Source organism: Macaca thibetana, chromosome 12, assembly GCF_024542745.1.
Source record: "Macaca thibetana thibetana isolate TM-01 chromosome 12, ASM2454274v1, whole genome shotgun sequence".
Taxonomy (NCBI): domain Eukaryota; kingdom Metazoa; phylum Chordata; class Mammalia; order Primates; family Cercopithecidae; genus Macaca; species Macaca thibetana.
The window spans coordinates 2282950-2307299 of NC_065589.1; the positions used below are offsets into that span (position 1 = coordinate 2282950).

Below are 24350 nucleotides of genomic sequence, written 5' to 3' on the forward strand. Positions count from 1 at the left end.
AGAGGAGGCCAGGCAGGGTCAGCACATCCAGCTAGCCCTGGTACCCGGGTTCACTGGGGTCCAGGGGTTGGAGAGGAGGCCAGGCAGGTTCAGCACATCCAGCTAGTCTGGTACCCGGGTTCACTGGGGTCCAGGGGTTGGAGGGGAGGCCAGGCAGGGTCAGCACATCCAGCTAGCCCTGGTACCCAGGTTCACTGGGGTCCAGGGGTTGGAGGGGAGGCCAGGCAGGGTCAGTACATCCAGCTAGTCTGGTACCCAGGTTCACTGGGGTCCAGGGTTGGAGGGGAGGCCAGGCAGGGTCAGTACATCCAGCTAGCCCTGGTACCTGGGTACTTCTCACTCTCCCTCCTAGGAGCCTCAGCCTGGGCTGCTTCCCAGACCCCTGTTTTCGATTTCCCCATCTTTGTTCCAGCACCCCAGGGGCCCAGTTAGAGTCTGAGAATGAGTTCTGTCCATCGAAGGGGCCACCACCCATGCATGTAAGAAATGGTGCAGGCTCTGAGTGCTGTGTTCCAGATTGTCACAGAGGCCATGCACCCCAGCACCCATGTCCTGGTCCCCACAGCGCCTGTGCAGGTGTGGGCTCAGGCTGGTGGGCTTTGGTCTAAGGACCCTGGAAAACCCACAGGTCCAGAGACCTGAGTAGAGTGGTTGGCGGTAAAGGCATCAGGGAAGCAGGTGCAGACCCCTGCGGGTCCCCAAGACTGGGTCCACTGAGGCTGATGGGCTGGGACCTGCATTGGCCTGGAAGACCTGAGCTGAGGAAAGAAGGGAGGCCTGTCCATGGGGAGTGTCACGGACTGAATGTTTGTGCTGCCCCAAAATTCTTTAGACAGGGTCTCCCTCTGCTGTCCAGGCTGGAGTACAGTGGCGCAATCATGGCTCATTGCAGCCTCAAACTCCTGGGTTCCAGCAATCCTCCCACCTCAGCCTCCCGGAGCTCCGGGATCACAGGTGGGAGCCAGCACGCCCAGCTCCCGAATTCTTCTGCTGAAATCCAGCCCCAATATGACGGTATCAGGAGGTGGGGCTTTGGGCAGTGATGTGGTCACGAAGGTGCAGCTGTCATGAATGGGTCCCAGGCCCTTGTAAGAAGAGGCCGAGGGCTCTCTCCCCCTCTTTCTGCTGCTTTAAGGACAAAATGAGAAGTCAGAAATCTACAACTCAGACGACAGCCCTCCCCAGACCCCGACCAGTTTGGCACCTGATCTCTGGCCTCTGGCCTCGGCGCGGTGAGAAATAAACTCTGATGTTTACCAGCCACGCAGTTCACGGGGTTTCCCTTACAGCAGCCCCAACAGGAGTGGCCCTGGCGGCCCCTACAGCCCACCCACCGCATCCCACCCTCCATGGCCCTGCCCTCCATGCTCTGTCCTTCCCCAGGCCCCTCCCCCGCACCACAGCCCTGCTCCCTCCGTGCTCTGCTCGTCCTCCACACCCACTCCCCTAACCACAGCCCTGCCCTCCTCTATGCCCCTTCACCCCTACCACAGTCCTGCCCCCTCCACACCCTGCTCCCTCCATGGCCCGGCCCTCCTCCACATCTTGCCCTCCATGACCTCCCCTCCTCCACACCCCTGCCCCTCAACTACAGCCCTGTCCTACTCCATGCCCTTTTCCCTGTCTACAGCTCTGCCCCTCCGTGCCCTGCCCCTCTGCCACGCCCGTCCCCCACCACAGCCTACCCTCGTTGCCCCCTCTTCCCACCTCTCCCACATCCCTCTCCTACCTGCCCTTCTCAGGGACATGAAATTTCCTCTGCAAGAAACCTCTGTGGGGCTTCACCAGGCATCTGCCCTACCCAGGCCTCAGGGTGGGTGCGCCTGGGACTTCAAAGGCCCAAGGAGGGCCCCAAACTGGCTCCTGCCCAGGCCCGGAGCACAGAGCCTCCTTGTTCCCAGCCCAGGCCCTCCCCTAGTCCAGGCACACAGCGGTCTGGAGGAAACCCTCTGGTGGCCAGCCCAGGGGACCCCCATGCCCCAGCACCCCCACTGCGACCACTTCTGGGCTCCTCTGGGGTCCTGCAAGCCTGGCCCTGCCCAGGACCCTCTCAGACTGGTGCTGGGCCAGTATTCAAGGGAGGGTGAAGGGCAGAAAAGGGCACTCCTCTTATTCCTGAGGCAGTCATGGCTGCAGCAAGTTCCAGAAGCTTCTGCAGAGACCACCTGGTGAAGTCTCAGGAGACCTGGAGAGGCAGCCACCAACTTAGCCTGGAAACCCAGCTCAGACTGGCAGAGAGGCCAGCCCCAGCTTGGGGGCCCAGGACAGTGGGGAAGACCTCGGCCAGCCCCAGGCACAGTGGGCATCATCAGGACCGGACGCCAGGCTCCACTGCCCTCCAAAGTCTCAGAAACAGTGGCGAGCTGTCCAGGGCCCACCACACCCGAGCCCACCTCACCCTCCCTGCTCTCCTGCCTCCTGTCCTTCAACTCATCGGCCTGCTCTGGCCTCATTGTGTCCCCAACAGGATGGCTCCTAGAGCTCCAGGGCACCCACCACTCAAGGCCAGTAGTGCCATGCCTCTGTGTCTACCTCTGTCTGCCTCTGCCTCCTCTCTGCCCCTAGGCAGCCCGCAGGGCCCCTTCCAGGGGAAGGTTGGATCCCAAGCAAGGGAGGGAGCGCCTGTCTCTGCTCACCCCCCCGACAGGCTTAACATCAGAACAAAATTCAGGGTCCCCACGTGTGGCCATCCTCTGATCCCCTCAGCGGTGGCCGCACCAATCTCCTAGCTGTCCTTGGACCCCGAGCTGACCGCTGCTGCCCTGGGCCTTTGCCCCTGCTGCTGGCCTGTCGGGAGCGCCTCCCCTGGCACATGTGGCTTCCTTGCCTGCTTCTTATCCCTGGAAAGGCTGTGGCCTCCCAGAGGCCCTCCCTGGTCTGGAACCACCTTCCAAATGTCCCCCAAATGTCCCCCACGGCATTTGGCTGAGCTGCAGGAATTTACTGTCTGTCCCCTAAGAGCTGTTTCTGATGCCAGGTCCCAGAAGATGCTTGTCCACAGCTCCATCCCTTCCAGGGCAAGCCCCTCACCCTCTGTCAGCCATGATGGGGTTTGGGGGCTGCAGGGAATACCCAGGGTCCTGTGGATGGTCCACGTGGCCCTGAAGCCTTCGCGGAGGAAACGTGAATTGCATCAGGAATGAAATGAAACATCGTCACCCACTTCGTTTTTCTTTTTTTGAGACAGGCTCTCACCCTGTCGCCCAGGCTGGAGTGCAGTGGTGTGATCTCGGCTCACTGCAACCTGTGCCTCCCGGATTCAATTCCTTCTCTTGCCTCAGCCTCCTGAGTAGCTGGAATTACAGGCACACACCACCATGCCTGGCTAATTTTTGTATTTTTGGTAGAGAAGGGGTTTCACTATGTTGGCCAGGCTGGTCTCAAACTTCTGACCTCGAGTGATCTGCCCGCTTTGGCCTCTCAAAGTGCTGGGATTACAGGCGTGAGCCACTGTGCCCGGCCCACCCACTTCATTTTTCAATTGGATGTAGCAAATCTCTCCTTCAATTGGATGTAGCCCAGTGTTGGGGCCACAGGGATACTGACTCCAGGAGAGCAAGGGTCTCCGCCTCGCGTAGGTGGGGGCCACACTGTCGTTCCCCAACCCGTGGGGTAAATCTCCAGGGACTCTCAATGGGGAGACAGCACCCCCCCAGCTTGCAAAGTGGCCCAGGCCTTGAGGGGCGTGGCTGTCCAGGGTCCATGGACAAGCCAGGACAGAAGCACAGCAGCCTCCAGGCACCCAAGGGCCCTTCTAGGGCCTCAGGAGGAGCTGGGCTTTCTGCATGTGGGTGGCCCAGGGGCCTGTTACAGGCCCATCCCGCTGAGGGCAGCATTATGGGTAGCAGGTGCGGCCACAGACAGCTGGGCCTTCCAGGGATGCCTGTGGCGTGAAGTCAGCTGCCCATCCCTGGCCACTGGCCGCACCCCAGGCTATTTTTGGATCCTGCAGCTCAGAGCCCTGCCTTGCTGCTCCCTCCCCTGGAGCTCCTGGAAGTCTGGTCAGGAGTGTGGACAATGCCCCTCTTGTCATACATCTGCCCCTTCCCCAGAGTCCCCCCCCGCCCCCGGCAGGGCCACTCTCCTCCCCCAGACACAGCTGGTCCTGGCGGGACTGGGGTGGGCTGCCTGGCTGAGAGGAGGCTGGCCTTGGACTGGGACCCTGGGATCACGGCAAAGCTGGAGACTCAGGGAGTCCAGGAGGTTTGAGGCTGCCAGGGTTGTCCTGGGCCGTGTCTGTGTCAGCTGTCCCTCCAGGATAAGTGATCCTGGACAAGACACACCCCTCTCTGGCAGAGAGGGCTCTATAAGGTTTTCCCAGGGTCCTCCTCCCTCAAGTCCTCCCATGTCCTGAGGCCGGCCCTGAGGTTATTGGTCAGGGACTCCAGGCCTTGCTGCTCAGAAAAGCATACTCTGTGTCCCTCGCCCTGCCCAGTGCACATGCAAGGCTGCTGAAAGAACGGAGAAGGTTTCCTTTACTCCTGCCTTCATTCTTTGGACAGATATTAAAACCTGTTGTGTCCAGGCCCTGACTGGTTACAGTGTTGGCAAATCAGGTCTGGTCCCAACTTAAAACAGGTGGCCTTGACCTTGGAGCAGGCAGGCCTGACTTGCAGCATGTGGCCCTGGCCTTGAGGCGTGTGGCCCCGCGACCTTGGATAGGGTGGCCCTGACCTTGGATAAGGTATCCCTGACTTTGGATAGGGTGGCCCTGACCTGGAGGCATGTGGCCCCTGACCTTGGAGTGGGTACCCCTGACCTTGGAGCAGGCGGCCCTGACCTGGAGGCATGCGGCTCTCTGCAGAACCAGATGTGGGCGGGGTGGGCCATAGTCACTCGGGGCTTGGGGACGGCTGCTCTTTGTTGGGCTGAGTGTAGGGAGGTGGGTTCCCAGCTTCAGGACCAGGTGAATGGGGGATGCAAGCGTGGGTGGGGCAGGTGAGGCAGGAGGGGCAGGTGGGGACAGGTCAGATGGCCCTTAGCATCACGGCAGTGGGACCCGCTGTGGCGTTCTGAGCCGACACGAGACAGAAGCTGCCTTCAGGAAGTTTGGTCGCACAGACAAGGGTCAGGAGACTTTGCTTTGTGCAGATGAGGTGGCCTGAGGGCATTTAGCAGCTGCTGGAAAGGAGGGAGGTGTGGGAGGGCTCATTAGGGAGACATTTAACCCCCACATGGTTGATCAACCATGGGCCACCTGTGCCTGGACCCTACCTGTCAGAGACGCCTGAGTGGCCCCACGTTCCAGCCTCGGTCCAGGAGACACCTGGCTCCAGGAGTTGGCCCCAAGACAGTGCTGAGAGCAGCTCAGACTCTGCCCGGAGTGGCCTGACCCTGGGTACAAGGTGATGGGCCTTGCCAGGCAGGGAGCTGGGGAGCAGCCAGGGTTGCCTGTGCCCAGCCTGTTGTGCAATGTTGTGGGGGACAGAGAATGCTCGCTGCAGGGGAAACAGGCCTGTCCTCTCGCGCCCCCAGGCTCTGCTCTGGGTGCCCCTGAGCTCACCCTGATCCCAGGCTCTGCCCTGGGCACCTCTGAGCTCACCCCACCCCTTCCAGGCTCTGCCTGTCTTGACTGTTTGTCCTGGTGTAACAAAATTACCACACACCCGGTGGTGTAGAAACAACAGAAATTTATTTCTCACAGTTTGGAAGTTGCGAAGTCCGAGATGGATGAAGGTGCTGGAAGGTTGTGTCTGGTGAGGGCCGCTTTCCATAGACGGTGCCTTCTCGCTGGGTGCTCCCCCTGTGGAAGGGGCGGCCTCTTTTCTAAGGGCACCAGTCCCGTTCCCGGGCCTCCACTCTCACGACCTAATCACCTCCTGAAGTCCTCACCTCTGAATACGATTGCACTGGGGGATAGGTCAGCATGTGCATTTTGGGGGGATACACACATTTAGACCAAGCATGTCCAACCCAAGGCCGGGGGCCCCACGTGGCCCAGGACGGCTTTGAATTCGACCCAACACAAGTTCATACACTTTCTTAAAACGCTATGAGTTTTTTTGTGATTTTGTTTGTTTGTTCTGGCTCATCAGCTATCGTTAGTGTTAGTGTATTTTATGTGTGGCCCGAGACAAGTCTTCTTTGCATGTGGCCCAGGGAAGCCAAAAGACTGGACACTCCTGATTTAGACCATCACAGCTCCGAAACAGCCAACCCCTGAGGTCCAGCCCGGGGTGGCTCTGGGAGTTGGTGGCCGGAGGTCCACAGAGTCTCAGTCCCACTCAGGCCCCCGAGCAGCTTGTCGGGGCTGTGCCCAGCTGGGCCCCTTCCCGCTGGGCCTCCAGGTGCGGCCGCACCCATGTTTCTAGGGAGGCATGAGACACAGCGGTGGTTCTCCGCCACAGCAAGGAGCATCGTGCAGCATCTGTGCCCAGCAGGAACCTCTGGCTGCAGAAACAGCAAGGAACTCCATTCCCTGGAAAAGAAGAGGCGTCCGCGGGACCCAGGCCAGACGTCCGTGGAGAGCGAGGAGCCAAGCCAGTGTGGGGCTCCGCAGTGGAAAGCAGTGGGAGCCTCCCGTGGGTTCTCTGCTGGGCTGCATCACCCCAACTCTCACAGGAGGGGAAGCCCTGAGCCCCCCATGGGGGTTGCTGGTGCCCCACAGCAGATGTCAGGGGCTGTCACCAAAAGGATACCTGGCCAGGTAGAGAAACCTGGGAGATGGCCCCATCTGAGGCACAGCACACGGTGTCTTCATCCTCCTGTGTGGACTCTCTGGGTTCATGGAGGAGCCCTGACTCAGGGCTGGGGTTCAATGTGCCCCCCAACCCCTCCCTTCGCCTCTGCTCAGCTGAATCCCCTCTTCTTGGCCCTCCATGGCAGCTGGGCCAGGGATGAGGCTTTTGGGCCTTTTGGGTGGTTGAACATCCAGCCAACATTAACGCTTCACTTCCAGTCCTGCAAAACGCCCATCACTTTCCCTCCTCGCAGCACAGGGGGAGCAGCACCCCCACTGCTGAGGAGTGTGCTTGTGTGCGCATTTGTGTGTGCATGTGTGTGTGTGTCTTCATGTATGTGTGCATGTGTATGTGTGTGTTCATGTGTGCATTCACATATATGTGCATTCATGTGTGCGTGTGTGTGTATTTGCGTGTGTTCGCATTGTGTATATGTGTGTGCATGTGTGCATTTGTGCGTGCATTCCTGTGTGCATGTGCGTGTGCATGGATGCAGGTGCATGTGTGTGCATGCTGGGGTGGTTTCTGGCCTCGATCGATCCCCGCTCCCCACTCTTTAAGGCTCAGCCTCTCTGGGCGGGTGTGTGTGGGAAACAGGTGGTTGTCTTCACTCTCCCTAGTCCCCTCTGCTGACAAGGTCTCCTTCAGGCCTGCCAGGGCTCCTGTCACCACCTGGATCCTTCTCCACGGAGTGTCAGCTCACCTTCCAGATGCTTCCTGCGGTCTCTGGGTGGGGGTGTCCCTGAAGACCGACCCAGGCTCTACGGGGTCTTCCTCTGCCTGACATTGACACCATCGCTTTGTCCTCAGTGCTCCAAGCCCCAAGCCCAGGATGTTCAGCTTTGCAGCCTGCACTGGCAGAGCCCAGGGAGCCCCATAACCACCTTGGCCTTGGGGAGGAGGAACAAACCCCCTACAGGAAGATGAGGAAAATCTCTCACCATAGATGACCTGTCCCCACAGGGCCAAGGCTGCTGGCTGGACACCCCCACTTTCCCCAGGACGAGCCTGGGTTGGGGACTTATCCCGCCCTGGGGATCCCGGCTGTCACCGGAATGTCAGGTTTCTGGAGCCTCTGCTTCCTGCTGCAGGCTCTGCCTCTGAGTTCAGGAAGAAGGCAGGCCCTCTGGTCATGCTGCCAGGACCACATGGCTCAGCTTGCTGGGCGCGTGCTGCCTGGCCGGGGAGGGTAGTGCTGAGGAGGGCAGGCTGGCCATCCTCTGGCCTGACTGCTGTTTGGTACCTCCTCGTGTCAGCCCGTGGTTACGGGCTCAGGGTCTGGCGAGGGTGGCAGGCTGAGGTCAGGAGGGTCTCTAGGTCCTGGGGAGCAGGGAGCATGAAGGGAGCCCCAGGGCGGCAGCTCTCTGGCTGGGAGCCACCTCCTGGTACGAGTGCCTGGGCTCTAAGTTGTGGTCAGAGGTGACCGGGTGTCCTTGGGCCTGTGGTCAGTGCTGCTGGGCCTCACGGAGGTGGTGTCTTGCATGACAGGGGAGAGGCTCCCCAAGTTTCTGTGCTTTTTAGGGCTCATATTAGCCTGTAAGAGACCAAAACCAGGTTCAGTTTCCAAATAACACTCAAGAGACCTGGGCTTAACACTGGCCCCCAGGCTGTGGCTCCAGGGGAGGGGTGGGTGCCCACGGGGAAGGGCCACCTCACCCAATCTTGGCCAAGGCCCTGGGAGGCCTCCTCCAGCCCCCACGCCCACCCTGCGAGGCTCAGCACTGAGGAGGGAGCAAACGGGCCCCAAGGCTGTGTAGTCTCAAGGCGTCCAAGCCACAGGGTGGAGCAGCCAGAGCAGCCAGAGCACAGCTGAGAGTGCCTCCTTTATGCTCGGGCCAGGCTGGGCTTCGGGCCTGTGGCCATAAAGTCAGGCTGTGGATGGTGCCCCAGATCCTGCTGGTGGAGCCCAGAGACGCCGCTGCCCCCGGGGCCTTCTTCAGAGTCACCCTGTAACTTCCACCCGGCCCAGACATCCGTGTGTAGCGTCCAGGAGCTGAGGAGGGGCCTGCCAGGCCCACCCCAGGGGTGCACACAGCAGGAGGGGGCAGGGCAGGACGTAGTTTCCCTTCAGGTTAGGGCTCCCGACCAGGCAAGGCGGGCAGAGGCGAGGCGGGCAGAGGCGAGGCGGGCAGAGCCTCACTGCCTCCCTTGTGGGGAAGCAGAGATGCCAGGGCTCAGGCCTGCATGGAGACAAAGGCCATGGCGCAGGAGTCTTAGGGCCCATCTGCAGGGGGCTGGACTCCTCTTTTCCTGTTTTCCCAAATAGGGTGTGCTCAGGTCCCTGGGAGAATGTAGTGAGGGCTGGGGAGGGCCTGGCAAGGGCCTGGCGAGGGCAAGTCGCCCCTGGCTGACTTTCGGTAGTGAAGGTGCAGAGGGTAGATGGGGTTCTCTTTGGTCCCCCGCAAAGAGGGGCGCCTGTGGTGTGCTCGTGGTGCGATTTGGCCTTCCGCCTCATGGCAGCGGCGCGGGAGTGCAGGGGGGGGTGTGGGGGCTGGGGATTTCTGCTTCGTCTCCTCCAGCCTCACTGGCTGCCGAGTCCTATCCAATTACCCACCACCCGGCTGGCGAGCCTAGGAGCCTCCGGAGAGTGGTGAGTGGTTCTGTTTCGACCGCAGGCCAGCTTGCTGCAGGGCTCCTGGCTTTGCTTTGCAAGCCAAGCGGAGGGGCCCAGAGGGGTGGCTGAAGGGGGGTGGGGAGTTGGCACAGGCTGGCTCGGGAGCTTCATGTCTACTCTGTCTTCCGGATCCATGAAGTGATGCCCCAGTACTCCCAGCCCCTGCAGCTGCCAGGCCTCCATGAGCACGTTGCACACAGCAGAGGGGAACGGCACTCTTGGGGTGCCTGGGGGCTTGGAGGTTCTGAGCCTGGGCCGGGCCGGCTGTGGGTGGAGACTCAAGTCCAGCCAAGGTTATCAGCAAGGTCTCTTGACAGCTGGCCGAGCAGAGCAGGGACGCACCTGACAGCTGTGCAAGGTTTGGAGAGTCGTCCTGGGCCCGCTTCCCCTTTGCACCTGGGGTATTCTCACCTCCGGGGTACCGTGAGGGTTCCATGAGCCGAGCAGGGAGGGGTTGCCCAGCCTGCAGTGGTTGGTGTGATGTCCCCGTTTCATGGCGGAATCTCAGCCAGGCCAGTGGAGGATGGAGAGCAGGGGCATTCCAGGTGGAAGGATCTGGGTTAGGAAGCATCGTGGTGGAGTGCTCGGGCGCACGTTTTGCTTTGACATGGGGGAGGGCGGTCTAGCAGCAGGAGACACTGCTGGAGCAGCATCAGTGGTGCGGGAGCTCCTGTGAGCTGAAACCTTCTCATCTGCCCGCCAGGTGCTGGGCGTTTGCCTGAATTATTACATTTGATGTGCTGGTGTGGAAGAGGTGGGGCTGGACTTCACATTCCCGGCTAATAGTTGTGGTTTCTTTTCTAAAAGCAATGGGAACCAGACAGGAAGATTTTCCACGATACGCATCCACGAGGGACGTGGGGTTTGGGAACTCAAGTGGCTGTGCTGGTGAGGACGTGCTGGGCGTCCAGCCCTTTGCTGGCGACAGGCAGGTGGGGGATGGGTCCGAGGTGCAGCTGCTGTCCTTGGGGAGACGTGGCTGGCTGGGGAGATCCAGCTATAACCTGAAACTATACCCTTTTGAATCCAAGGACCACAAAGTAAAAGAAAATCAATTTCCAATTACTTCTAAGCCCCAAGGTTACACAGAAAGAGAAGCTGGGGGCAGCGCCATGGGAGCGCTGTGTGGGCCAGGAGCTCGTGCTCCCAGGCTCTGTGGCCTGCGTCCGCTGTGACCTTGGTCAAGGTGCTGCCTCTGTACCATGAGCCTCTCATCTGCCAAAGATGGGGCCGGACACACCGGGGTCCCTTTGCACCCTAAATGCTTCTAATTCCTGATCCCGATGTGTCTTTGACCTGTGATGCGTGCCCCGGCCTGGGAGGAGGTGGGGGGCGGGGAGCAGGGCCACTGAGGGGCTCTTTACCTCTGCTATCCCCATACCCAGAGGCAGGAATGTACCTGGCTTAGTGGGACCCCGTTGCTGGCAGCAGCAGCAGTGCCACTCCTAGACTCAACCCAACCCCCAAGCCTCCAGTCCTGACTGGCTTTTGGGAAAACATTTTGTTTGAACTCTGTTGAGGGGGCAAATGCCCTCCTGCTCACCCACAGCTGGGCTGTCCAGGGTTTCCTGTGACTTTGCCACTAGAGCTAAAGGAGCCCAGACTTGCGTCCTGCTGCAGTCCCCGGCCCTGGGGACCAGTAGCCTGTGCATTCCTGAGACCCTCAGCTCTCACCTCGGCCTCCAGCCACCGGGCTCAGCTCTCACCTGCCTAAACCATCACATGGCAGCTGGCTCTGGGCATCACAGGCACAGCCACCCTTGGTAGGGAGCTGACACTGCCACACGACACCCCCTCGCCCCGCGGATGTGGGCGGACACAGCCTCAGGTCCTGACTAGCCTCTCTGTGCACAACACGGCTTCCCAGGGCTGGGCAGGTGGTTGGAAACCTCCGGTAGCGTGGGGGTGAGAACTCAAGGGGATTGCAGAGCAGGAGGGGGCAGAGTTAAAGCTTCCTGCATTGTGTGACTCCTTCCGTATTCCAGGAAGAACACCCAAACACTCAGCCTCTCTGGGTGCTCCTTCATGGACCCCCTGGGTTCTTAATCTCCCTCCTGTCTGTTGTGAGACCCTCTGGAACTGTCTTCCATCATCCAGACACCAATGCACCCACCTCTCAGAAACCCCTGCTCCTCCGCAGGGTCTGGCTTCTCCAGCAACTCCTGTCCTCTGCAGGGGCCTCTCCAGCAACTTCTGTCCTCCGCAGGGCACTTCCTCGAGGGCGAGTTACTCTCTGCAACAAGGCCCCGGGGAAGGTGAGCGGCAGGTCCCAGACCACATGGATGGATGTCAGGACACAGGTGTGACCCTCCGGGGGTGTCCACACATGTATGCCCATTGCAGAGATGACCTGGCGCTCCTCCAGGTGGGGGCCACCCCGTGAATAGGATGCCCAAGGTGCCTGTTCTCTTGGGGCTCACTTCCTTATGGGGAAGTCAAGACAACACACAAGGAAATGAATGTGTAAATGTGTAAATGAATAGTATTATTTCAGAAAGGGAAGATTTGCCTGATTACTTTTCCTGATTGGCCCGAGGATATCACACAGCATACACACGGACGAACACACAAATGAACACACACACACACACACACAGTCACACACACAGATGAATACACACAGTCACACACACAGATGAATACACATACACAATCACACACACAGGTGAACACACATACACAGTCACACAGACACCCATACAGGTGAACACCCACACACATCCATCTCTTGGGTGCTGATTCCCACAGGAAGCACTTTCTAAACCTGTGGACCTCCCCGCCCTACCCTTGCAGCAGCGAGGCCCACATCTCGATGCATGGTGATGTCAGCTTCCTCCTTCCATCTTCACTGCCCTCTGCCTCCTGGCACCGGCTCCACTGGGCCTGCCCACAGACATTCTCGGCTGCTGGTGTCGCTGTGTACACCCTGCCTGTGCAGGATTATCTGGGTTGTCCAACAAAGGCTATTGTCCTCCAGTGTCTGCTGCCTCTGGGGTCAGTGATGTTTCTCTGAGCGTGTGGAGTTCACCAGGTCACTGCAGGAGTGGGTTGATGCCTGGAATGGGGTTTCCTTAACTGTGGGAAAAGTTTGTTTCTTCTTCCTTTTGGTATCCCCCCTTTTGGTGACAGGGCTGGGATCCTAATCGTAGATCTGCAGATCCCACCAGCCGCTGGAATGCCCCTCTCAGAAGTGGGCAGAGGCTCGGGCAGGAGGAAGAAGCCCCACGCGTGGCTGCTTGCTGAACAACTGCCCTGTGGGGCCCAGAGGCCAAGAGGCTCCCCTGCCCATTTGCTTCCTGCTCCCACCCTTCTCCATTCTTCTGGAGTTTGTTGAGTTTCCTGAATCCCTGCTGAGGTCTTCATCAGTTCCAAGAAATTCTCAGCCATCACCTCTTTCAATATTGCTTCTGCCTCATTCTCTCTCTTCTCTTTCCGAGATTCCAATTACATGTGTATTATGTCCCATTCCCAGACTGAGCAGACATGAAAGTATTCTGTCAAACTGATGTAAAGGTTCCTGTGTGTTTACACAACTGCCCTGTGTTTGTCTCACCATGGCCTGGTAGCAGAACAGCCTGGTCCACCATGCAGGGTGCCTTCGGATGCGCTGTTACCGGGTCCCATGCGTCTCTTCCGCTGCATTCTGCTTTCCTTTTCCTTTTCCTTTTCTTTAAAGCTGATTTCTTTTCTCTGTGCTTCATCTTGGATGTTTTCAATTGATCTGATTCAAGTGCAATAATTCTGTGATCTGCTGTGTTCAAACATCTATTAAATACATCCAATAGGTTCTTAATTCCCAAAACAATGTTTTTCAGTGTTATTTGATTAGTTTTCCCAGATTCTAATGTTCTGCTGTAATTTTCTATTTTCAGCGTTGCCTATCTTTTCCTCTCATTTCTCCGACATGTGAATCACACTTATTTTGAAGTGCTTCTCTCTGCCAATGCCAACTTTGGAATCAATCATCTGTGGGTCTACTTCTATTGACCTTTTTCTTCTAGCTCATTGTTTGCATTTTCCTGCTTCTTTACCTCCTTTATGCCAAACTCTCTGTATAAAGGAATTATAGAGACTCCAGATGGCATCATCTTTTGTGTTTTCCTGTGAGGGGACTAGGGTGAGAGGATTATCATATAAACCCAACTGGGGATGTAGTTGAGTCCCAGTCAAGTGGTGTCTTTGACGAGACTCAGTCTGCCTCTGTCCTTCCCTGTTTCTTTGGCCCTCTGGGGTTTGACTGAGAGCCTAGTGGGTCTTCTCCTCATCCCTGAGATACTGTAAAGAGACTGAGATCTTTCCTTTGAGGGTTTGAGCCTAGGTATTTAGCTTCCAGTTCTCGTGGCTTAGAAAAATCTGTCCAAAGTGGGGTGGTGGAGGATGCCAGCTGTGATCTGATGCTGCCTCATGCTATCTAGAGAGGATTCATCTCTAAGTAGCATGAAGTGGTTTGCTGCCCCTTTTAGTTACCCTTGGCCTAGGTTGCAGGACCTCACATGGAGTCTTAGAAATCAATACATGTTTAAGGGGGAACCAGCACCCCACCAGCCGCTCTGTGAGCCACTATGCGCTTTCTAATCAGAATGTAAAAGAACGAGTGGCCCCATCCCTCTGCTCCTGTGTGGTTGGAAAGCCTGTGAACACTCAGGGCCCTGGGCAGATGCTGAAGACCCCCGCCCTGGCCTTCTCCTGGAGGGGTGCTCCCAGCCTCTGACTGGGCTCCCGCTTGTCCTGTATGACAGATCCAGGGCTCTCCGTGGGACCCTAGGAGGTACCAGGTTTCAAGGGCACCCAGGCTCCAGGGATAGCCTGGAGTGTGTCAAAGGCGGGGGCAACACTGCCCTGGCACCCACTTCACTGCAGGATCCCTGAGCAGGGAGTGAGTGTGGCCCTGGCCACTCTGGGACACCTCCTTGTCCCATCAGGGACCCACGTCCCTGTGCCAAGCCCAGAGAGGAGGGCAGGGAACACCTCCTTGTCCCATCAGGGGCCCCCATCCCTGTCCCCTGTGCCATATCTGGAGGGGAGGGCAGAGGACACCTCCTTGTCCCATCAGGGGCCCACATCCCTGTCCCCTGTGCCAGGTCCAGAGGGGAGGGCAGGGAACACCTCCTTGTCCCATCAGGGGCCCCCATCCCTGTCCCCTGTGCCATATCTGGAGGGGAGGGCAGAGGACACCTCCTTGCCCCATTAAAGATGCACGTCCCTGTCCTCTGTACCAGGCCTGGAGGGGAGGACAGGGAACACCTCCTTGTCCCATCAAGGACCCACGTCCCTGTCCCCTGTGCCAGGCCCGGAGGGGAGGGCAGGTGGCTGGTGGGTGTGAAGTTCTCTGTTTCTAATCCTCAGTCCACTGAGACTCACAGCCCTGAGCCTAGGGCTCTCCCTGCCCCACCCTACCCTTGGATTTGGTAATGAGAGAAAGACTAGGGGTTTAGTCTTGCCCAACATGGAGTCAGGCCTGTCCAAGGGAGTCAGTGCTGCCTGAGGGAACTCAGCCTTGCCCTGAGTTCAGCCCTGGGGCGGGTCAGTCTTGCCCTAAGGGGTCAGCCCCATCCAAGGGGGTCAGCCCTACCCTAGGGGTTCATCGCTGCTCAAGGAGGCTCAACCCTGCCCTAGGGGGTCAGCTCTGCCCTAAGGGGTCAGCCCCATCCAAGGGGGTCAGCCCTGCCCAAGGGAGTCAGCCCTGCCTGAGGAAGCATCACTCCATTGGGGGATCAGAGAACTCTTGGGCGCCAGGATCTGGGCGTCACCCCTGCTCATGGCCAGAGGGATGAGATCCTGTCCCTTGAGGGTGAGAGGCAGGAGTGTCCCTGGGCTTGGCTGGTCCTTGTGGCATGAGGGAGACATGCAGTGGACAGGCTGTTCTTCAGGTGATCCCCTTGTCGCTCATAAATCCGTCAGCCAAGCCCCCACCCTCTCACCCTCCTACTGGGTGCACCACAAAGAGAACCAGGAAGAGGCGGCCGAGTGGCTGTGGGGTTGCTGGACTCCGCAGGGCTGTGGGTCGCTCCTGGTGCTGGGGCCGCTTATGACCCCGTCCTCCTCAGGGCGTGGTGTGGGGAGGGTCCCGGAGGGACTGAGGAGGAGTCTGCGTGCCCAGCAGGCAGCTGAGGCTTCTGAGGGTGAACTGAGTAGTGAGTGAAGAGGCTGAGCTGCGTCAGCGGAGTCTCAGGAGAGCAGCAGCTGCCTGGGACCTTCCTGGGGGGGCGGGGGGCATTGCCCAGATGACACGCATTTCTCCTTCCCTGCTGCCTGCCCTGTCCCTCCTGTGAGGTCCCCACAGCTCAAATCTATCCGACCAGCCACCACCCCAGAGGGCCCCAGGACCACCTGCAGCCTTGGACTCCAGCTCCTCTTCACCCTGCCCAAACCTGGGCCAGTCCTGTCTCCTTTCTCCTGGGTCAGCCCCAGCTGACCCCGGCCCTCCTTGGGAGCCTCAGGAGGGCTTCCTAGAGATGTTGGCTGCTGAGTTATCTGGATCTGAAGAAGCAGGCAAGGGTGTTCAGGACCAGGGAGGGACTGGGAGGCTCTATCTTGGAAGGACTGGTGCCTCCAGATTCCTGTCTTACCCTGGGAGGTCCCCGAGTGTCTCCAGGAGGTGTGTGTGCCACCTGACTGCCTCTCCCTGTGCCCTTTGCTGTCGGAGGACTGATCTCTGCTTTTAACAGGAAGATTTTCTCATTAACTTGCTTTGGAAATATTTGCTCCTTTTGGCTTTTCTCTCTGTCCCTGTGACTGTGGCCCCGCACTGGGGCGCCTCTGCTTCTAGTTCCCACCTCACACCCTTCCCGCACCTGCTCCGACTGGCACCTCTGCCTCGCCGCACGCCTTCTTGGGACTCTTCCACCTGCCCCACCACACCGGGCGTGTTGCCCCTTTCGTAGACCCACCTGCCAAGCCCACGGGCTCAATGACTGCATTTTCCCCACCAGGCATTTCTAGCTGGTTCTTGCCCTCACTCCACATCGCTAGGGCTTTCTCCATCGCTTTGATGATTCGACGCCTGTCCTGCCTCCTGGGTCAGCTCTGCACTGTGGTGCTGGAGCAGCTAGACCATGTACTTTCCCCTGCGGTAGGAGGACGGTGGCTGCCAAGGCTGGAAATGGGTACCCGGATGGGGTATGGCTGGGAGTCCCGCTGGGAACCTGTTGAGAGAAATGTGCTGGGTCGGGGGCTGGCGGGAGTCACCCCCTGGGCCTGGGCCGTCCTGTCCCAGGGCCTCTTGCTATCTCTGTTCCTGTGGGGCGGCAGCTTTGTCTCAGGCCTCCCTCACTCCCCACCCTGCCCAGCCAAGCATAGCTGGTCTCGCTGTCCCTGGGTGTTCAGGCTTACTCTGGCTCTCACGTCAGCCTCCTGGTTTCTGTGGTATCCCTGGGGCTGAGCTGTGGAGCAGCATTGCCTGCCCTGGCAGCCATGAGGTGTAAATTCCTGGGCTCATCTCTGCAGAACTCATGGGGATCTGACAGGTACATAGTAGGTGTGTAGGAAGGAAGCACCGGTGCCTTTGACACTGTTCCGTGGCCACTGCCACTCCGCTTGAGGGTGAGCTGAGGCCCGGGGAGGCAGGGCTGACTGGGAGCACAAGGCCTCGAGGTTGCAGCCACTCTGGGGACCTGTGGCGTGTGCATAGCCCTCTGGGCTGGAGGGCCTCCCTGGATGTGATGCCTGCTCTCTCCTGGGGGAAGAGTGATTGGGGTCTTGGCCGGGCAGGCGGCCCCAGCCATGGGGATATGGGGCAGTCATGGCCTCCCTGCAGCTGGCCTCTGAGGTTGAGGAAGGGACAGAGCCATTGGGTCTGCCCAGTCACGTATTGCCCTCTCTCAAAGTGAGCCTGCCACCCTGGCAAGGGAAGCCTCCGGAATGTTCTGCCATGTTTTACTGAATTCAAAAGTAGGTCCACGGACATTTTTTGGCATCGCTTCTCAATACCTGGTGCCAAACCAGCTGCTGGCTCCCTCTCAGTTCTTCCAGATTGTCTCACCTTTGACCTCTGAATCAGCATGGAAAGTTCTGGTCTCTCAGTCCCAAATGCCTTTCAATCTGGTATGGTGGCTTGGATGATGGACTCATCCTTAGCAGGTGCAGCCAGGGGTGTGAGAGGCCAAGTCTGGACTCAGCCAAGTCATAGCCCCTCTCCCACCTGAACTCAGCTGTCCTGGGGTTTCCAGCAGCTCTCTCCACTCTCAAAAGCCTCGGGGTGGGGATTCCTATCTGCAGAGCTCAGTGATGCAAGAGAGTCCCCATGTGACCTCTGCCCCGTGCCAAGGCCTCTCAGGACCCTGGGAAGAAGGAAGACAGTGCTTGGGGCTGCCAGGAGGTATGGGGTACTCACAGCACCATGCAGTGTGTGGCGGGGCTGACCTGGCAGACCGAGGCCCAAGTGGCCAGGATGTGCAGTGGGGCCAAGGCGGCCTCAGGCTGGGCGGGAGCCCTAGGAGAGCTGCTCTTCTGGGGCTGCCGCTGACCACGGTGCAGCAGAGGAGGAGATCTCAGCTCACGCAGCCCCGTATGAATGCTGGGCTTTTGATCTGGGATTGAGACAACCATAGTGGTTCCTTGAGGAGTTTCAGGCAATGAGGAGGACAGGGCCATGCCGGGGATGAATCTCTGCTCTCTGTGTTCCTCTTTGCCATCCAGATCTGCCCCCAGCACCATTCAGAGACTTCACCTGGGCCAGTCTATCCCTGGGACAGGCACCTGTCTCAGTCAGCACATCTGCAGGACGGGGCTGGAAGGACCAGCACTGGAGGCTGGCTCTGCTCCAGACTGGCCCTTTCTGCCTTACATGTAGTTTCTTGCCCAGCAGTCCCTCAGCCTCTGGGCTGCAGTCCAACCCACACTCAAAGGAGGGTGCAGGTGGAAACCCTGTTTGAGTTGCATGTGGGAGGGAGGGAGGGGTGCTGGGCGTCACTGCTGACAGCTCACATCTGCCGGAGATGAGTGTCCCATTCAGACCCCGTGCCCTGTCCTCCACACATCACCTCTGAACATCCCTGAGAGTGGGGAATCCACAGCCCCTGTCTACACTTGGAGAACCTGGGGCTGGTGACCACCAAGTGGCTCCCTAAGGCCACTCTGCTCATGGTCTGGCAGCTGGGGCCTTGGTGTGGGTGTGCCTGAGACCAAGGCCCGTGCTCCGAGACATCTGCTATCCTGGGGCCACCTGAGTGGAGAGGACCTTGGTGTTCATCAGGCCTGAGGGTGCCAGACGGACCCTGGGCAGAGTGCTGGCTGCCACCCAGAAGTGGATGCTGGGATTCTCATTCCCTGTCCTGTCTGCAGCTGCTTGGGAAAGCACTGCTCTCTTTGCTGGGGCCTCCAGGGCACCCCTCATGAGGCCAGTGCACCCCAAACCCAGAGCTGGAGGCCAGTTCTGGTACAGCCTCACACTGGGCAAATCAAAGCAGGGGCCCCTCCTGGCCCTCCGTCTCTTCTTCATCTTCCAGGTGTGTGCAGGCGCTCCTGCATGTGCGTGTATGAGCCCAGGGCTGCAGACCCAATAGGCACCATAGGGGCATGTGGTTCCCATATTATGGGTCCCTGCAGCTCTCGTGGAGACCCGTGGGGTTTCAGTGGTGACTGGCTGAAAACCTCTGTCCGGGTCCTTTGACTAATTGGTATGGTTTGGCTGTGCCCCCTCCAAATCTCATCTTGAACTGTACTCCCATAATTCCCACGTGTTGTAGGAGGGACCCAGTGGGAGGTAATTGAATCATGGGGGCTGGTCTTTCCTGTGCTATTCTCCTGATAATGAGTAAGTCTCATGAAATCTGATGGGTTTATCATGGGTTTCCACTTTTGCTTCTTCCTCCTTTTCTCTTGCCGCCACCATGTAAGAAGTGCCTTTCACCTCCCGCCATAATTCTGAGGCCTCCTCAGCCATGTGGAACTCTAAATCCAATTAAACCTCTTTTTCTTCCCAGTCTCGGGTATGTCTTTATCAGCAGCATGAAAACGGACTGATAAGCTAACGAAAGCAAAACAAAAACAAAATAAAACCCTGGATTGGAGATAACGAAGAAAATGGTCACAAATTATTTAGGCTTTTATAAAGCAAAGACATGTATTTGGTTTAAACGACAGACATTTACAGTTCTCAGTTATTTCTGAAATCAGGGAGGCCTTCTGAGTTGGAAGCTCACTGAATGAGGATGTAGAGATTGCAGTGACCTGGTTAAATATCTGTGCCATCCATTTGCAACATTAGGCAGGATGGTGGCACAGACCCAAAAGGAAGATACGCACGGATGGCTCTCAGCCACGGACCACTTGTTTTCAATGCAATGATGCCTTTTGGTGCTGAGAGTTGGGAAGGCAACCTCCGGCTCACGGCCAGGGACAGGGCAGCACACATCAGCCAACGCAGATGGGCTGAGGACCTCCAGCCACCGCCCACACCATCTACAGCCCCCTCTCTGCAGGAGCCATGTGGGTACCCAGCCTTGCTCACATGCCTCCCTTGCCAGCAGACCCACTACTTCACAATGCCATGGGGCCCAGCATTTATCGTAAGGGTGGTGTTTCTGCTGCCAGCCCTCAGGAGGCCCCACCCACAGTCATCTCTCAGGGTGCCAGCTGGTGCCCCCCGGTCACCTGGGAACCAGTCTTCCGGCTATTTGCATACCCTTCTTAAAGGCTTATACAAGCAAAGGGGAAGAGACTCCCCGTGAAGAAAGAGGCTTTTCAAAAGGGCCAAGTGTGCCTGATTACTAATCCCCCCAAGCAGGCCTTCTATCTGTGATAAGGGTCTTCTGAATTTAACCACCACAAAGCCACGTGTTGACTGGAGACACGAGGAGTGACATCTCCTTAGATCACATTTTGACACAAATCCTCTGGGCGCCGTCTCATCTTGACACTTCAAAGGAACAGAGGCTCCTCTGCAGCAGAGGCTTCCGAGAGCTGATTCGCTACCTAAGACCACAGGGAAGATGTGTGCCCCTTTGATCGCGGCCTCCTGCTTGGGGGCGGCCCCCGGTTCCTGTCCGGGTGGGCTCCCACCGCCGGCTCCCCAGCGCAGTCAGGGATCCTCATGTACCCAGCCCACAAACGAGCGGCCGACGACTGGGGGGAAAATGCTGCTCGGTGCAGAAGGAGCGGATTTTGGGGAGAGAGACAGCAGCCGACACAAAACAGACGTAGCTTGTCTTCATCAAGGGCGTTGCAGAAAGAAATCCAAACCAGGATTGGATTTTAACAAGATGCAAACCATTTGCACATGATCGTCAATGAGAGGCGCTTGACATAACGTCTTCCAAATGGTGGCTTGCGATGACAAGGCCTGTCTGCAGACGGGTGAATGGGGTTTACGCCTGTCAGACGATTACTGCAAGCCTGCCCGGTGCTACTGCAGCTCAGTTTTTCCAGTGTGGTTGTATTAGCTAAAATGGGCTCTATTGGGAGCTGCTATTAATATGCCACAGCCCCCACCTTCTTACCAGAGTAATTCAAAACAAATGTGTCAGCCCTGGGGACGCGTGAGGACGCTGGATGTGGACGCATGCGCCTGGACCTGGTGCTGGCCGGCCCTGTTTGCGTACTCGTGTGCGATGCAGTCACCCAGGTACTGTGTGGCTCCCTCTGCAGCAGGGTTACACAGACAGTCGCCTGCGTGGCTTCTGCCGGGCGCTGCTGCACTTTTGGGTGACCTGCATGAATCCGCACCACTGCCTGGGTTCTCCATTGCCGTTGCCACAGATGGTCACAGCCTGATGGGCTTGAAACAGCACAAGTGTCCTCTCTCACACCTCTGGGAGCAGGACTGCAGGCATCAAGGTACCTGCAGGGCTGGCTCCTCTCAGGGGAGAATCCCTGTCCTGGCCTTTCCCAGCTTCTAGGGCCACCTGCATTCCTTGGCTCAGGGCCCCTCCTCCATCTTCAACGCCAGCCACGCTGCCTCTCCCAGCACCCTCTCTGAGTCCATTGTCTTCATAGCCTGTCTCTCTCTTCCCCTCTCGAGGACTCCTTGATGACATTGGGCCCACTCAGATAATCCTGGATAACCTTCCATCCCAAGATCCTCAAATTAACCTGTCCGAAAAGTGCCTTTTGCCACATGAGGTCACGCATTTCCAGGTCTGGGGACAAAGATGTGCACATCTGTGTGGGTTATGGTGGCTGCGATTCTGCCAACCTTGGTTCTGACTGCAGCTGTGGGTGTGATGAAGGTACCTCAGTCCTATGTGAACTCCTGATCCTCAAACTGCTCATTAAAACAGTGCTGAGTCAGGGCCACTGCATGCGGGCACTGTCCCAGGCCCCGCGGTGCCCCGAAGCTGCTGCCCTCGGGGACTCCAGGCTCCTGCCCCATCCTGGCCACCCTTGATGTTTGAAGTTATGCCAAAGCCCAGAGCTGGTGACGCGGTGGACACTAAGCCACTCGGAGGAAAGGGGCCCCACACCCGCAGGGCATGCTGGGGGTAGAGGTGGCTTCTCTCCTTTCACCGTCACCAGCCTCCAGCCTGCTGCCGGCTAGAGGACAGGCAGGAAGAAGTGTGTGTCGGAAGAATTGCTGCCCACTGGGTCAGGTGGGCTCACCGGGAGTCCGAGAGAGAGCTTCGCGCCGTGTCCATACCTGTGCAGCCCCCCAGTCTGCGGCATCTCTGCCTGTCTGAGCTGGCAGATGGGGCATGAATCTGTTCCTAGGAGCCAAAGGCACTTCCGAGTGGCAGGACACGGATGTTCGCATTTTCCCTTGGGCAAGAACACAGCCCAGAGGTGACCAGACTGGGGCCATCTGAAAAACCCACCCAGGAGGTCTGCCTGCCACCGCTGGAGGACCCCAGGGGCCACCCCATGGCATGGGGCTCTAGCCAGGGGAAGAGAAGCACCCCTGGGCACCAGGTAGGTCCGATTCCCACCGGACAGACTTCGTGACATCCGGAAAGGAGAGTTTGTGAAAACCGCTGCTGCCAGACCGGTCCTGGCTTTGCCTAATCCTGTTGTCCAGAAGCAGAAGAGACCCTGGAGGGCAGGTGTGGGCAGGAGGCCAGGGGACACAAGGTTACTTCCTGACTGCTCTCTCCGTGGGTCCCGGCCTTTCAGTGAAGCAGCTGCAGCTGCACATTTGCATGTGCACAGCAAAGTTCACTCTCACACATGCACACACACGTGCACACACACACACGCACACACACACGCGCACACACGTGCACACACACACACACGCACACACACACGCACACACACGCACACGCACACACATGCACACACATGCATGCACACACACGCACACCATGCACACATGTGCACACACATGCACACACAAACACATGCACACACACGCACATGCACGCACACACATGCACACACACACGGAAAATGTATATATTTTAATGATGATAAAACATCCATAGTATCAAATGTATCATCTCAACCCTTTTTATGAGTCCAGTTCCATGGCGTTCAGTACATTCACAGCGTCCTTCAGCCTTCACCAGCATCCAGCTCCAGGATCCTTTTCATCCTGCCAAACTGAGACTGTGTCCCTATTAAACATTCACTTCCTCCCCATGGCCCTGGCACCCACTGTTCTTTCTGCCTTCTAATTCTAGGGACCTCAGATAAGTGGAGTCACGCAGTATCTGTCCTTTGGGGACTGGCTTGTGTCGACAAGTGTGACATGCTCAAGGTTCATCTGTGTTGTAGCGTGCGTCAGCATTTCCTTTCTTTTTTAGGGCTGGGTGATATGCCGCTGTATGCACATGGCACAGTTACCTGATCCGTTCGTCCACTCGGGACTGGGTCGTGTCCACCTTTGGCTGTTGAGTGGTCCTGCGGGTGAACATGGTGTCACACTCTGCTCTGTAGCCCTGGCTGCAAACCTGTGATGCTGGCATTGTGGTTTCTGTTTCACAAGGGAGCAAAGCCCGACTGTGGCTGTCAGGTGACCCTCTGAAGGCTGTGCAGCTGGCCAGCTGAGACAGCACGGTCAGAAGCTGGGGACTTACCCTCCTGACTGGGAGCCGTCTGCTCCCCTGTGCAGCCTCCTGGGTGTTGGGGGAAGGGCCTCCTTATGAGAGAAAATGCTTTTCTCTTGCTGTTTGCATATTCTCCACACATTAGGATATCCTTGGTGGCCTCTCTGGGTCCTGTGATGGCTGGACCAGTGACCATGTGTGGTGAGGCTCTGGGATCATCCGTCTAGCCCACTCCTCCACTGCCCTCAGGGTCCTCAATCCTTCTTGGAGGGTCCTGAGCTGAGAGCTCCAGGAGGAGGCTATCAGGGCCCCTGGATGCCTCTTCCATCCAGGGCAGGTGGCAGCCATAAGTTGTGCCCACAGAGGAAGGTTCTAGAATCCCTGTGGGAGGAGCCCTCTCTGTATAGAAGGGTCAGGCTGGAGATCCTGCATTCAGCCCTCGGCACACACCGACCACTGAGCTGGCTCAGAGGGGGCGGGAACCTTGGTCCATGGCTGCTGAGTGACATGGCCCCTGGCCAGGTGGGTGCTGAGCACCGGCTGTCCCGAAGTAAGAGGGGCCTCCCCAAGGACCCCTGGGCACCTCAGTCATCTTGTCAACCATCTGGTCACTGGGAAGGAAAACAGACAGGAGAACACAAAAGTCCTCGCTCCAGGAGCCCCAGTCAAGTGTCCAGAGCAGGAGGTCCTGTGGGCCTTGGCAAACCCTGCCTGCTGGGGCCTCCTGAGGACTCCGGGTTTTAGGGGTTCAGGTAAGTTCACCCCTTTTCTTCATGTCCTTGAACAGCTGTGAGCTTGGCTAGAGTCTGGAGGGAGAGGCTGGGATGCAGAACTGAGGGGTCCAGGAAGCCGTGGCTCAGAAGGGAGAGGCTGGGATACAGAACTGAGGGTCCGGGAAGCCGTGGCTCAGGAGGGAGAGTCTGGGATACAGAACTGAGGGTCCGGGAAGCCGTGGCTCAGGAGGGAGAGTCTGGGATACAGAACTGAGGGTCCGGGAAGCCGTGGCTCAGGAGGGAGAGGCTGGGATACAGAACTGAGGGTCCGGGAAGCCGTGGCTCAGGAGGGAGAGGCTGGGATGCAGAACTGAGGGTCCGGGAAGCCGTGGCCCAGGAGGGAGAGGCTGGGATACAGAACTGA

The 24350-nt window shown here is 58.2% G+C and overlaps 1 protein-coding gene across 19 annotated transcripts in view; it reads left to right on the forward strand.

Annotated features, from left to right (window-relative positions):
* The window catches only part of COPS9 (COP9 signalosome subunit 9), a 394021-nt gene that overhangs the window by 163151 nt on the left and 206520 nt on the right, over positions 1-24350 (forward strand). The window contains exon 1 of one of the 19 annotated variants that reach the window (XM_050751526.1): positions 9160-9163. The exons of 16 other annotated variants lie outside the window; for them this stretch is intronic. The gene's annotated coding sequence lies outside the window, so the exon portion shown is untranslated. Of the gene's footprint in view, positions 1-9159; positions 9164-17026; positions 17031-20362; positions 20367-24350 lie in introns of those variants that run through there. 2 more of the 19 variants (XM_050751505.1, XM_050751511.1) reach the window with 2 other exon arrangements.